This window comes from Elephantulus edwardii, unplaced genomic scaffold (genome assembly GCF_000299155.1).
Source record: "Elephantulus edwardii isolate Elephantulus edwardi_28Jun2011 unplaced genomic scaffold, EleEdw1.0 scaffold00433, whole genome shotgun sequence".
Lineage (NCBI taxonomy): Eukaryota > Metazoa > Chordata > Mammalia > Macroscelidea > Macroscelididae > Elephantulus > Elephantulus edwardii.
In genome coordinates, this window is record NW_006400183.1 from 589,066 (window position 1) to 603,954 (window position 14,889).

General features: G+C 36.2%; 1 pseudogene; it reads right to left on the minus strand.

Annotated features, from left to right (window-relative positions):
- Positions 1 to 4,762: 4,762 nt before the first annotated feature.
- Positions 4,763 to 5,645, minus strand: LOC102858357 (annotated as a pseudogene).
- Between the last annotated feature and the right edge of the window lie 9,244 nt (positions 5,646 to 14,889).

A 14,889-nucleotide genomic window follows, 5' to 3' on the forward strand; every position in this document is an offset into this window, starting at 1 on the left:
ATTTCTGTTAATGCTCCCTTATGCTGAATAAAACAGTCCTAGTGGTATAGTGGGTTAAGTGTTGTGTTGTAAACGGAAATATCTATAGTTTGGACCCAACAAAGGTTCCTAGAAATAAAGACGAGACAGTCTCCTTTCTTAAAAATTCATATCCTCCAAACCCCCATAAGGCCTTTTTACTCTGTCTTACAGGGTCCTGTATGAGCTAATGAAATGTTCTAACGTGACTTTTACCATTTAATCTGGTGACCTAGTGAGTATGGAGTTGTGCTGCTAACCTAAAGGCAGGAGGTTTGGATCTACCAGCAGCTTCATGGGAGAAAAGTGGACAATCTCCTCCGGTGCAATTTATAGTTTCTGAAAACCCACTGAAGGGTCAGTTATGAGTCAGTTCTGCCTCTATGGCAATGAGTTGTTGTTGAGGGTTTTTTTGTCCTTTCTATAGACTTTGCCATTTTAATATTTTTGTCATATTTTCAAAATAATTATATTTTAATATAAAAATCTTCCCACTTTCTCTCTTAATACTTCCCAGTGATTTTTAATTCCCTTCAACTCAAATTACAATTTCCTTATCATGGCATGCAAAATTACTTATGAACCTTGCCTTTCTCCTGCAATGATCAATTTCTTACTCCTACAATTTTCTCTTACAAATATAAATTTTGTATCTTTATTGTTTTTATTACTCTGGAATTTTTTTAACCACTATATCCAAAGCTTTCCACTAGATACTCTCTTATATTGCCCTTTAAAAATATTTCTATCCTGAACCTATAAAATATAAGTTCTACAAAAGCAAGTACTTTCTTCCTTAATTTCTTACTCTCCCTCCCTCTCTTTTTTTCTTTTCCATTGTATGTGTAGAATAGTAACTGATACATGGCACTGTTGCATATGTGCATTTGTATGTGTATTGTCAAATAAAATTAATCAAAGAAAGAAAAGGAACAGTAAGAAATAAAAAGAATATTTTTAAGGGTTCCAGAAACTTAAAAAAAATATCATTCAATAGAAATAAGGTCCTTCACGATAGAATTTATAGTGACTTATTTGTTTGATTTTTATAACATTCACTGGTAGTATTTTGAAGAGTACATGAACTGAATCATTTTTATCTGTATGAAGAGATAAATATCAGTGATTTATATTTGTTTAAGAAGACAGAATGCTCCCCTCACCCCAGGTGAGAATGGGGGGCTTGTCAGAGGACATGTTGTCTATTTGTTCTTTACTTAGGCTAATTGCCAACAGAATGGAGATTCTGGTGGCAAAAACTGAAGGAAATGGAAAAATTCTGTTGGACCATTTTTTTTAGCAATTAAATAATGTGTGAAACTGAATGAGAGAATACATATTCTATACATTTGTAAGCAAAATGAAGAAAGATATTGACAGTTTGGATGCCAAGGAACACAGAATTCCTTGACATTGGCTGTTGAGAAAATAAATGTCCTGACATTAGCACTTTTTATATTGCTTTTCTCAAAGGAGTCTCTGGCAGAACTGACCTACAGGGTTTTCAAGTCTATAGGTCTTTACAGAAGCAGACTGCCACATCTTTCATTGAGAGGTTGGTGGGTTTGAACCCCTAATTTAGCAGGGAGTTAAGCATTTTGCCACCAAAGCTGCTCACATATATGGCTCACATATCCTCATGTAAACACTGAACTTTAGCAGAACCATGATCTAATTACCATTTTTATTTGAAATTTGGCCTTTGTTTCACTGTCTCCAGAATATCTATGATTTTTCCAACTCTAGCTCTCATTAATTAAGTAATCAATCATTAATTAGCTGATTCCACAGATGTTTACTTGGCTTCTACAAGGAAGGTAAGGCAGTGCTAGTGACCTTGTGTGTGACTTGCACTTGTTTTCCTTACTTAAAGACATGCTTTCTCCTCATTTCTCTCAAGCTATTCATTTCCTGTTGTACTTACCAGGTTTTCATATCAGGAGCCTCTGGGTGAAGGCTTTTGCTTCCAAGTGTTACTCAATGATAACGAGAAAAAGAAAATATAAGATTCAGGTCTTCTAGAATGTACAGAAATTAAGATGAGTTGATTCTTGGAAAGGTTGTATGTAGTGCAATAAGAACTGGAATTACCACAGGACTCCCTACGTTCAAATGTATATCTTTTTGGTAGCCCCTAGGGACTCAGCCTTGACAAGCTCCCTCAACTCCAGCAATCATTTCTTCATCCCCCTTGTGAATTCCTCAGTGCATCCCTGAGGTTAATATACCAAATAGAAATGCCCTAGGGAGATTAAAGGAATTAAAAGATCTGGAAGTTTTTCATAGGCTTCCAGGAAGATTTGTTACACTTATCTCTCCTAGTTTTCTCAACTCCCAGGAGGTTCTCAAACATGAAAAAAAAAAATCAAACATTATTTCATAACAATCATTCCAGTAATGAACTACTTCTCCTTAGCAGAATTTACTCATTCACTTTCAACAAGCAAGGTTGTGCCATCCACATAATGCATGTTTTTGATGCGTCTCCCTCCAATCCTGATGCCATATTCCTCTTTACCAATGGTATACCAATTAACTTACTTCAATTAACTGATACAGACTTGGATGCACTCACCAATCCATGCTAGGAAATTTGGAAGACAGCTGTCTAGTCAATGGATTGGAAGAGGTCCATATTTGTTCCATTCCCAACAAAGGTGATCCAACTGAATGTGGAAACTATCAAATAATATCATTAATATCACATGCACGTAAAATACTGCTGAATAACATTAAAAAACAGCCAGAACAATACATAGATACGTGTCTTTCAGAAGTTCAAGCAGGATTTTGAAGAGGCTCTGGCACCAGGTACATCATTGCTGATGTCAGATGGATCCTGGCTGAAACTGTTGAGAATAGCAGAAGAATATCTATTTGTGCTTTATTAACTATGCAATGGCATTTGACTGTGTGGATCATAACAAGTTGTGGCTGACGTTGAGAGGAATGGGAATCCCAGACCATTTAATTGTGCTTTTGCCAAAAAATCCTATACCTGGACCAGGAGGCTGTGTGAACAGAGCACAGGAATACTACATGGTTTAAAGTTAAGGGAGTGTGTCAGGGCTTTATTCTCTCTCCATACCTATTTAATCTGTATACTGAGGAAATTCAAGAAGATGAAATACCATCTTTATAGCTTACAAGTATCTGCTCTATCAATAATATCTCAAATTCAAGACTCATTTTTTGGCAAGGAGAGGAGACAATGGGCATATGATAACAGAATTCACTAGTCTTATAGTCTATCACCTAGAAGCATTTAGTGCAAATGATCTCTCAAACGCTGATAAGATAATGTGCCAATTTAGGACTACCTCTTCGAGGATTCGAGAAGTTGTATTCTTAGAAGTGGTATATGTATAAAACAAATGGCTAAAATATGATAACCCCAATTACAATATAGGAAGCTCTGATGGCTTAGTGCAAGAAATTGTGCTGCCAAAGCAAAAGTATAACATTTGAATCAATCAGTTACTCCACTGGAGAAAGATGGGGCTATTTCCTCCCATGTAATTTACTACCTCTGAAAACTTACTGGAGGGTCTGCTGTGGGTCAGTTCCAACTCAATGGTATACAACAACAACAACAATAACAACAAATTTCTGTATGCGATATTTTGTCTTCAACTATTATAAGATGTGTGTTATTTTTTGTATGTAACAAGCCGTGACAGAATTTAGTGGCTTAGGGCATCAGTATGAATTTACTTAGAATTTGAGCCAGAAATTTGTGCTAAACTCAACTAAATAATTCTTTAAGTTTTGGCTAGACACAGTCATGTGTTTGCAGTTACTTGATGGGTCACTTTGGCTCTAATTGGTGTAGGATGGTTGATGTTGGATGGGTTGGGTATTTTTGTTTTGATTTTGTCCTCAAGGGTGGCCTGGACTTATTAATCTTGTGGAAGTAGAATTCCAAGTGAGAGAGAGAGAAAGAGAGAGAGATATTAAAATTTTCTTGAAGGCTAGTCTTAGGACTGACACAGTATCATTTCCACTGCATTTTAGTGTCCAGAGTAATTAATAAGACCAAGCTAATCTCAAGGGATGAGGAAAAGACTTTATTTCTTATTCTTTCATCCCTATAATTGTAGACTGTCAGATCATGATTCTAAGGAGACTGTTCCTACCAAGGAACACAGTAATGGTTTCACTGAACTTGAAATCGTAGCAACTACCTGGTCACTCTGAGTTCTTCATGCCAATTGAACAATTGGCAAAAAATGTTATTACTACAGTGATGTAATTAACATTATTATAGTGATATAATTAACCTTGATTACCATTAGGATCTAGACTTGCTACTACATATGAGGTTGTTGCTGTTGACAGAAGCTATCGAGTTGGCCCTGGACCCATGTTGATCCTATTCACAATGGGATCAAACAGTAGTAATTTATTTTCTTTAGCTGATTTTTTGGGGATTAGAATTTCTTTGTCTTCATTCATTGTTGCACTTTTCTCCCTGTCCACCTCCTCCCCTCCAATTCACTCTTCTCCATGAAAAGTAAAAGAAACACTCTTTAATTGTTATGCATTCCCTCCCCCAATTCCACTCCACTGTGCAGCCTTTCGAGAATGATGATCTTATCAAGACTTTTTCATGTTGGACTTCCCAACAAAGACAAATCAATGGGAGAAAATTTTCCTTTGATTTAGTATCTTCTTTAAAGCCTCCATTAGTTTGTTTTTTTCATAGACTGTAAGTGGATTTAGTACAGGGATGACCACAAGAAAATTACTGATGCCAATAAATATTTTTAGTTGAATGATTAACTATGGGAGTAATATAGATCTTTGTTATTGTTCTGTAGAAAAGAATGATCAAGGCAAGGTGGGATCCACAGGTAGAAAAAGCCTTGAGTTTTTCTTGGACAGATGAGACTTTCAACAGAGCAGAGATGCTACAGACATAGGATGCCAGGATACAGCCTGATGGTGCCACAAAGAGCTAGAACTATCACTTGGTTATAGCTGATGTGAGAACATTGTAGATGGAGAAGAGAATTGATATCACAGAAGAAATGGTGTATGACATTGTCAGAGCAGAAGTACAAATGGACCATCATAAGGGTGTGCAAGAGGGGATTCAGAGTTGCAATGACCCAGGGAACAGCCACCACACAGGCACAGAGATGATAGGTCATAATGGTAGGATAATGTAGAGGGTGACAGATAGCCACAAAACGGCCATTTGCCATGACTGTGAAAAGAAAATTGTCTATGTTGGTGAATATTATGTTAAAAACATCTGAGTCAGGCTGGCAGTATAAGAGATAGATTGAGTTTGTGATTGAATGTTCAGTAGCATCTTAGAAATACTGGTTGAGGGAAGAATGAGGTCTATCAAGGACAGATTGGCAAGAAAAACATACACGAGTATGTGAAGATGATGATCTGAGGTGACAGCAAGATGAGCAATTTCTCCAGCAGCTCTGTCAGGTAGAGACACAGGGAAAATGCAAAGAGCTTGCTGTTCTTGCCAATGAGAGAAGCCCAGAAGAAATTCAGAAACATTGGTTTGGCTTCCCTTTTCGATTGCTTGGCTGTATCTGCATGAAAGCCCAGAGAGAAAGTTTCTGAGAAATAATTCCACTTGGTGATTTCAAATATCCTAACATACTCTAGATGCATTTACTATAAATTCTCTCTCTAGGTTATTATATGTTTTCTATCTTGTTCACTTTTCTAAGCCTCATTGAGCCTCAGCTATGTCTTTTTAAATGCATCAGGTTTTTCTATATATCCTGTTTTACCAAAACCTCACCTCATCTAGGATTTCTATGGGACCTATATATATCTTACTTCAATACGTAGGGGTTGTTTTTCTTCTCTGAAGTCAATTACCCTGTTTGAATGTTTTGTACTATGTATAGTTGTCTGTCAGAAATGTGTTGGATTATATTAATTTAATAAACAAAATAATTCAATATCCAACATTAATATTTAAATGAGAACATTTGCCCCCATATTTGTATAACATCAGATGAACTGTTTAGAAAGTGACAAATATCTACTATATTGTTGTTAGATGTCATTAAAAAATGGCTAAATATTTACCATATTGTCATTAGGCGCCATCAAGTCAACTCTGACTCATTATGACACTGTTACAACAGATCTAAACCTTGATCCTGGACCATCTTCATACCCTTTGCAGTCTCAAGTCATTGTTTTAGTCATTGTATCAGTTCTTCTCATTGAGGGATTTCTTCTCCTCTACTGACTCTTTGCCTTCCCAAAGATGGTATTGTGTTTCAGGGACTGGCTTCTCCTGCTAGCGTGCCCAAAGTATGTGTATCTACCACAAGTTTAGGGGTATCTGTATATAGTATGTGTAGCTACCATATTGAATTTATTAAATAGGAATGCACTCTCCTAGTTCTATAAGATTCAAAAGAAAAAAATATATGAATGTGCTTATTGTCACTGTTGTTGTATATCATGAAATAAATTCTGATTCATGGCAATCATGGCACAACAGAACCAAACACTGCCTAGTCCTACATCTTTCTCATAATTGCTGCCATGCTTGAAATCTTTGTTGCAGCCATTGTTGTCCACCTATCTCATTGAGGGTCTTCTTTCCTGCTGACCCCCTATTAAGCAGAATAACTTTTTCTAGGACCTGCCTTATCCAGATAATGTGCCCAAAATATCTGACAGAAAGTCTTACATCCTCACTTCTAAGCTGTACCTGTTCTAAGACATGTACTTGTTGCTGTTGTTGTTGATTGCCATAGAGTCGAGCACGACTCATAGCCACCTTATGAACAAAAGACTTAAGCTTTTCTATAATTATCATCGTTTCTCAAAGTTCATAGAGTTTCCAGATGCATGTTGTTTAGGAAGTAGATGCCATTCCTTGGTATATATGAAAATGTAAGCACCAAAAAGAATTTATTTAAAGACTCTGAGCAACATATGACAATATTTACATATAAACTTTAAAAAGGAGAAACAAAAATATAATAATAGTTTATATAACATTTGTCCATGACCTTCTACAAACAAATATTTTCTCCACTTCCCTTCTTGAAACCTTTCAGTAGCTTTTTATTTAATTCAACACCAACTCCAAATTCTTTGTCATGACATGCAAGGTTCTTCATAATCTTTTCTTAACCTTTAAGCCTTATTTCTTGCTCTGATTTCTTCTTTTTTCCCCTTAGAACTTTCTGGCACACACTGCATTTTTAAATCTATATAACTTTTTAAATTTTGGATTTATTTGGCCACCATTTCTAAAGCCTTTCTTCAAAAACCCTCTGTCACATTTCTCTGAGGTTTGTATGTGTGTGTATGTGTGCTCATATCATTTATGCACATATAGAATATACTTGTTTCTTAATAAGCTTGTTTTGAATTTTGAAGAGCAAGGAGAGTTACTCTTCTTCATTTCTGTGTAAGGAAACACAGGTTATAGTGATTTATATTTTCCTAATACAATAATTTTTTTTTTAGATTGTAGGGAGGAATGAGCTTCATGCTGTATGATCAATATGTGCATAGTTCTATTGTTGGTTCTCCACTTGGCTCCATTGTCTTGTGTATAAGCTAAATGGATTAAAAATTTGGTGGCAGAAATTAAAGAAAATTGAGGGACTCTATTGGATCACCCTCTCAGAGATTGGATAATAGACTTATGAAACAGAATGTAAGAGAATAGCATTCTACATGGACATGCAAAATGGAGAAAGGCATAGTCATTCTGGACTCTAGCAACTTGGCATGAGCAACTGAGAAAATAAATGTCCTGACATTTAAAATAATTTATTGCTTTTCTCAAAAGCGGTACTGCTGGAACAATAGGGATGCATAGCTTATATAAAAGGGAAGCAAGATGGTGGAAAAAGCAAAAGTAGCCAGAGAGAACTTGTATGAAATCTTCCTGGGGATTTTCAGAAATCATTAAAGTGATTTTCGACAGTTGTAGAACTTGTTACAGTAGGTAAAGTAATTTTGTTGCTGCCAGGTGCCGTTGAGTACGACTCATGGTGACCCTGTGAACAACCGATCTGAAACTTGTTCCATTTTTTATCATCCTCACAATCTCTGACACACTCAAGCCCATTGCTACAGTCACCATGTCAATAGTCTGGGGCAAATGATGACTCTTGAGCTGATAAGATGATGTGGTCTTTGAAAACACAAGTTTGAGTTTTATCACATTACTTAGGTCCATTTCTGAAACATGATAGGCACTCAAATATTTGAAAGGAGTATAGATGTGCTAAGGGTTGTAATCAATTTGACAACACATAACAGCAACAATAATGATATGAGAAAATACTTTGGGTGAAGAACCATCCATAAACATCAGCATATCAGTGATGATGGCAGCAGGTAAAGTAATTATCTTTCACTTTCTATTTTCTTTTTTTTAAATGAAATTTTAATGAAAGTTTACAGAGATTTTGGATTTCCATTCATTGTTGCATATTTTCCTCCCTGCCCACCCCTCTCCCCAGTTCACTTTTCTCTTTGAAAATAAATTTTAAAAAATTATTTCATTGTTATACAATCTCCCTCCCCCAGTGCATTTTACTATGTAGCTCTTATTCTGGACTCTATAATCATATATTCTTTTTAAACAGTTGTCCCCCTCATCTGTTTCAATATAATGTATATTATTTATAACCTCTTTTCTTGGTTTTCCCCAAACCCTGACATCAGTCCCATTTTACAACAGTGGAATTATGCAATATTTGTCTTTTTGTGACTGAGATATTTCACTCAGCATAATATCCTCCTGGGTCACCCATTTTGTATAATATTTCATGAGATCCTTGTACTTCAACGTAGCATAGTATTCCACTGTGTGACTATACCACAGATTCTCTATTCATCTGTCTGTTGATGGACACTTGGGTTGTTTCCAACTCTTTGGTGTTGTGAACAAAGAAGCAATAAACATGGGTATGCATATATCTGTTTGAGTGGCACTTCTGCTTACTTTAGGGTATATTCCCAGTAGTGGAATTGCTGGGTCAAATGATATTTCTATTTCCAACTTTCTGAGAAAGCACCATACTGTCTTCCATAGTGATTGTACCATTTTACACTCCCACCAAGAGTGAATAAGGGTGGGTTCCAGTTTCTTCACAACTTCACCAGCATTTGTTGTTTACTGTTCTGTTAAATTTTGCTATTCTTACTGGGGTGAGATGATATCTCATAGTTGTTTTGATTTGCATCTCTCTTAGAGCTAGGGATTTTGAACATTTCTTCATGTGTTTGTTCACCATCTGAATGTCTTCTCTGGTGAAGTGTTTGTTCATATCCTGTGTCCTTTTTGCTATTGTATTGTTTACCTTTACCTTGTTGTGGTGATCGAGTATTCTATAAATTCTAGATATAAGTCCATTATCAGACATGTCATTACCAAATATGTTTTTCCCAGTCTGTGGCTTCCCTTTTTACCCTGTTGAAATTTTTGGATGTGCATAGGGATTTGATTCTTAGAAGGTCCCATTCATCTATTTTATCCTCTCCTGGTTGTAGGTTATTCAGGATGCTTGGAAGACTATTTATGTTGTGGATTAGGGTGTCTAGAGTTCTTCCAAGCTTTTCTCTAATGAAGTTTATAGTCTTTGGTTTTAGTCCTAGTTCCTTGAGGCACTTTGAGTTGGATTTTGTTTACTCTGTGAAGTGTGGATCTGGCTTGAGTTTTCAGCAGATAGTTTTCCAATTTTGTCAACACCATTTGTTAAAAAGGCTGTTGTTTTCTCAATTGATTTCATCTCTTTGTCAAAAAATCAGTTGTTCATAGGTAGAAGGGCTGATTTCTGGATTCTCAATTCTATTCCATTAATCTATGTGTCTGTCATTGTACCAGTTTGACCACCACAGCAGTGATAGAACCAGGGAGCAAGATGCCCCCTACCTTGTTTCTCTTTTTAGGGAATACTTTGCTTATTTGGGGCCTCTCCATTCCAAATGAAATTGGAGTTTTCCTTTTCCATCCCACTGAAGAATGGAATTGGTATTTGTCTTGGGATTACATTAAATGTGTAAATTGCCTTTGGTCGTATTGTCATTTTCACAATATTGAGTCTTCCTATCCAAGAGAAAGGTATATTCTTCCATTTCTCCAGGTCTCTTTTTGTTTCTTTTTTAAATTTATTATTATTTTATTATTTTTGTGTGAGTGTACCGTCAAATTCTGACTGGTACAGGAGGAGATTGTCCCTCCTTCCCCGGCAGAGCATCTGGTGGATTCGAACCGTGTGCCTCTAGGATTGCTCTTTTTGTTTCTTGTAGTATTGTTTTGTAGTTTTCTTTGAATAGATCCTTTGTGCTTCTGGTTAGACATACTCCCAACTGTTTAATCTTGTGATTAGCTGTTGTGAAGGGTATTGTTTTTCTTAGCTCCAGTTCCATATTCTCTTTGTCACTGTAGAGAAAGCCAACTGATTTTTGTGTGTTGATCTTGTATCTTGTCACTTTGCTGAATTGGTTAACTATGTCCAGTAATTTTCTTGCCGAGTCTTTAGGATTTTCTAAGAATACTATCATATCATCTGCATATAGAGATAATTTTACCTCCTCTTTGCTAATTTGGATACCTCTTATTTCCTTCTCTTATTTTATTGCTACCCCTAAGACTTCCAGTACAATATTGAATAGGAAAGGTGATAGTGGGTCTGCTTGCCTAGTTCCTATTCTCAAAGAGAATGCCTTTAATCTCTATCTGTTGAGAACAATATTGGCTCTTGGGTTTGAGTACATACTTTTCACTATGTTGAAGAAATTCCCCTCTGTTCCTATTTTGTTGAGTGTTTTAATCAGGAAAGGGTGTTGGATTTTGTCAAAGGTCTTTTCTGCATCAATTAATAGGATCATGTGGTTCTTGTTCTTTGCTGTGTTAATGTGATGAATTACCCTGATTCTTTTTCTTATGTTGAACCTTCCTTACATACCTGTTAAGAATCCCACTTGGTAATGGTGAATTGTTGTTGGTTTGGGTTTTTTGTTTGTAATTATTTTTTTTATGTATCGTTGGATTCTATTTGCCAGTATTTTATTTAGGATTTATGCATCTATGTCCATGAGAAATACTGGGCTATAGTTTTCCATTTTGGTGGTATCTTAACCTGGCTTTGGTATCAAGGATATGTTTGCTTTATAGAATGAGTCTGGGAGAATTCCATCTTTTTCTATTTTCTAAAATTCTTCATGTAGAATTGGTGACAGTTCTCCTTTGAATGTTTGATAAAATTCACTTGTAAAACCATCTGGTCCAGGGCTTTTTTTGGCTGGAAGTTGTTATATTAACTTTTCAATTTCTTCTTTTGTAATGGTTCAGTTTGAGTCACTTTACACAGTTTGTGAATTACTAAGTATTTGTCCATTTCCTCTAGGTTTTCATATTTGTTTGAGTATAGTTTTCCCATAATATTCCAATGTTAGCCTTTTTATTTTAGTTTGTTCTGTTGTGACATTGCCCATTTCATCTTTTTTTTGGGTTATTTGTGTCTTTCCCTTCTTTTTCTTTGTTTTAGTAGTGGTTTGTTGATTTTATTGATCTTTTTGAAGAACCAACTCCTAGTTTTGTTGGTTTCAATTGTTTTTCTGTTTTATATTTAATTTATTTCTGCCATAATTTTTATAATTTCAGGTTTTCTAGAGAGTGTTGGATTTTCTTGCTGTTCTTTTTTAATTTGTTGGAGATGTTGAGTTAGAGAGTCAATGTTCATTTTCCCCCCCTGCCTTTTGATGTGGTTGCTTATTGCTATAAATTAACCTCTTATTACTGCTTTGGCTATTTCACAGAGGTTTTGATGAGCTGTGCTTTCATTGTCATTTTTTTTCAAGAAACTTTTTAATTTAATTTTCTTTTCTTCTAGTACCCACTCATGTTCAAGCAAAGTGTTGTTCGGCTTCCAGATGCACATCTTCCCCCCTCCCCGCCCAGAGCCTCTAATGCCTAGTTTATTTTGTCTGCATTGTTTTTGATTGTTTTTTGAAGCTCTTCCTGGTTTTTGCTTGCAGTGTCTTGTGATTCTTCAAGTTTGTCTTTCACCCATTGAAAATATTCACTTATTGTCCTTTTAAATTCTGTGTCATAAAGTTCCATCAGACTTTCTGTCTTCAGGAAATCCATTGATACTGGGTCATTTTTGGGGGGTGACATCTTGCTTTGTGTTTGTGTAGGGTGTCAGGTAGCCTGCTTCTTAAGTGATATTGCTGTGGTAGAGTTTTTCATGTCTAAAGTGATAGTAGGTTCTTGATCTGAAGTCACTGCTCTAGAAGAGGGTCAGGAAGCTACCCTGCCTGTGTTTCTCTCTGAGCTTTACATCCAAGGGAAGTTTCAGTTCAGGGCCTGTGATGCAGACCAGGGCAGTTATTTGACTGGAAATGAGGAGATGTAAGGTGGAGTATGGAGTCAGGTGCGCAGGGTGGGCATGAGCACAGATGCACCCTAGGTGGGCATGTACCCACGGATGTTTTCCAGGTGGTCATGTGTGGGGACCTCAGTCAAATTCTAGCTCTCCTGCTTGCTTCTGGTGGCTTGCTCCTGGTGTCTCTGCTCCCAGCATGTCCAGCTCCACTCCTGGTCAGACTCTGATCCTGGTTCGGCTCCCTTACCTTCTACTTTCTTTTGTTATTGTTGTGTGCTGTCAAGTTAGAATTGATGCATAGCTGATCCTCCAGCACATTTTCAGAGGCAGTAAATCACAACAGAGCAAATGGTCTTTCTCCTGTGCAGCTGCTGGATTCTAGAAGTTGAAATTTTTTGGTACTGAAAATGTGATAAAGCCACCACAAATACATGGAATCAGTTAATTAAATTACCTAACTATGTAAAATTAAAATTTTATCAACTTAGAAAAAATGGGACAACAATATTTACCACTGTCAATAAGTCTGTTACATTAAATGTTTTCATAATTTGTCAGTCCTTATCACTCTATAATATAGGTCACATATCCTTGTTAAGTAGATGCTGAATTTCAGCAGAACCATAATCTCAATGAACAGTTCTTTAATTGCAATCTAGCCTACTTTTCACTAACCATTTAGGGCATCTAGAATTTACAGTTCTATCTTCTCTTAATTACTTCTGAAATTTTTTACTAGGCATTTACTGTATGCTAGGCAATGACTGTCAACTTTATATGGAACTTGTACTTTTCCTGTTTGAAAATTTTGCTTTCTCTTTGTTTCTGCAAACCTATTTGCTTCTCATTATGCTTATCAGCTGTTCATGTAAGGAGCCTTCTGGGTAAGACTCATTCAGTGGTAATGAGCAAAATAAAAATGTTAAAATTTTGCCTTCCAGAATGTACAGAAACAAGACATGAGATGATTCTTGGAACATTGGTGCAGTTCGAACATTGGTGCAGTGAGAACTAGAATGAGCCGGGACCTTCCCACATTTGTATACATAATTTCTTTGCAGTCTATGGAAAGCCAATCTTAACATGCTTCCCAAATGATAATTGCTTCATCCCCTTGTGGGTTTCTCAACTGCACTCCTGGGGATGAAATACCCAGAAGATAAGTCTTTAGAGAGAATCAAGGAGTTAAAGATCTGAAAGGTGTTTGTAAAGGAAATTTATTTTGATTATTTCTCTGCCTTTCTTTAAGAGGCTTTCAAATGACATAACTCAAACACTACATCAATTAAAATAATACAACTATTTCAATAACTAATGACCTTGTCTTTAGGAGAATTGATCCATTCTACAAATATAGGCTTATTTTATCTGATTGCAGCACTCTGCAGCCTGTTTCCCCAGAGCAGCTGGAGGATTTGAACCACATGCCTTGGGGATTATAGTACAACTTCTTATCATGAGGCTCCCTAACACCATTCTCTGGTTTACAAATGCCTGCTTTCTCAACAATATCTCAACAATAATTCAAGACCCATTTTGTGGAAAAATAGGTGAGACAAAGGGCATGTGATTACACAGGTCTTACCATACATTATATCACCCAGCATCACTCAACATAAGACAATAAAGGAATGGTCTCTCAAAGGCTAAGCAAATCTTCCATTTTGGGACTAACTCTCAGAAGATTTAGGATGTTATACTCTCAGGATGCTTTATACACATGAAACAACTTTCTATTATATGGTGCTATGTCTCCAATTACCATATATGATACTGTGTCTCCAACTGCTATACACATGAGTCCAATGGTCAAAGGCTGTGTCTTAGCTATTTCTGTAACAATCTACCCTAACACATGTCATCCTAAAGCTTAACACAGCCACCATCTATTGAAGGAAAAGGCAATATAAAATAAGTTTATTAGACATTGCAATTAATTACACTAATAAATTATAATTAATTAATACATGGAGTCCAGCTTCTTGAATGGTTTGCTCAGCATACACATTGAGTCAGTATGAAGAAAGGATACAGTCCTGACACACATCTTCCCTGATTTTAAACCATGCAGTGTTCCTTTGCTCTGTTTGAGCAACAGCTTCTTGGTCTAGATATAGGTTTCATATGAGCATCATTAAGTGTTTTGGAATATCCATTCTCCTCAATGTTAGCCTTAGTGTGTTATGATCCACAGAGTTAAATGTTTTTGGATAGTCAATAAAACACAAATAGACATTCTTCTAGTATTCTCTGCTTTCATCCAGTATCCATCTGACATCAGCAATGACATCCCTGGTGCCACAGCCTCCTCTAAACCAGCTTTAATTTCTATATTAATGTACTGCTCTAGCCCATTTTGAATGATCTTCAGAAATATTTTGCTTGTATATGATATTAATGATATAGTTTGACAATTTGCACATTCTGTTGAATCACCTTTCTTGGGAATAGGAACAAATATGGATCTCTTCAGCTAAATAACTGTCCTCTAAATTTCCTAGCATGGACTGGTGAGCACATC